Below are 940 nucleotides of genomic sequence, written 5' to 3' on the forward strand. Positions count from 1 at the left end.
AGGGTTCGATTCCCGGTCAGGGCCCAGGCCCAGGGTGCGGGCTCCATCCCCAGTGCGGGGCGTGCAGGAGGCGGCCGATCCATGGTTCTCATCACTGATGTTTCTCTCTCTCTCTCTCCCTCCCATGGTTCTCGTCACTGATGTTTCTCTCTCTCTCTCTCTCTCTCTCTCTCTCTCTCTCTCTCTCCCATCCTCTCTGAGATCAATAAAAACATTAACAATTGATAGCTAGAACAGCAGCCCTGCAGGAGCAGAAAGCAGATTGGTGGCTGCCGGGAGCTGGGGGCAGGGGCAGGCGGTGGGGGGACAGGGTTTCCTGTGGGGAATGGAAGTGTTCTGATTTGGGGTGCCGATGGCTGACAGCACTGTCACGCACTGAAGGCCACTCAACGGACACCGGGAAATGGACACACGGTGGGTCTCTGTCTTGTGTATTTTACCGCAATTTACAAAAACCAGACGGCCGCTGGCGGGCCGCCTCCGCCTGGCCTCCGGGTTCACGCCGGGGTGAGGACTCGCAGAGCAGCTCCTGGGGCGTCGCCTGTGCCCGCCTCGGGGCTCTTCAGAGCCACAGGCCAAGGAGCACCTTCTCCCGGACGCTCAGCGCCCGCACCTCCTGTCCCGGGTCCCCCATCCCTGGAACCGCCTACTGACGGATGCTGAATGGACTCGCCCCGCACCGAGGGCTCATGGGAAACGGGCCACGTGGGCGTCAACCGCAGTGGAGCGTGTCCTGGTTTGCTTCTGGCCGTGCGTGTGGAAGGGCTGGCATGTGTGTGTGACTGAGAAACCATTTTCTCTCTTGTCTCCCAAGAAGCACCGAGCTCGGCCAGAGCGCCAGGTGGCCGGCTCGACCAACCGGTGGCGCCTCCCCAGCGAGCCCTTCTCCCGGGACCTGCTGGCGCTGTCCCAGATGTGCAAGGCCATGTGCTTGGACGTG

Source organism: Myotis davidii, unplaced genomic scaffold, assembly GCF_000327345.1.
Source record: "Myotis davidii unplaced genomic scaffold, ASM32734v1 scaffold1055, whole genome shotgun sequence".
Classification (NCBI taxonomy): Eukaryota; Metazoa; Chordata; class Mammalia; order Chiroptera; family Vespertilionidae; genus Myotis; species Myotis davidii.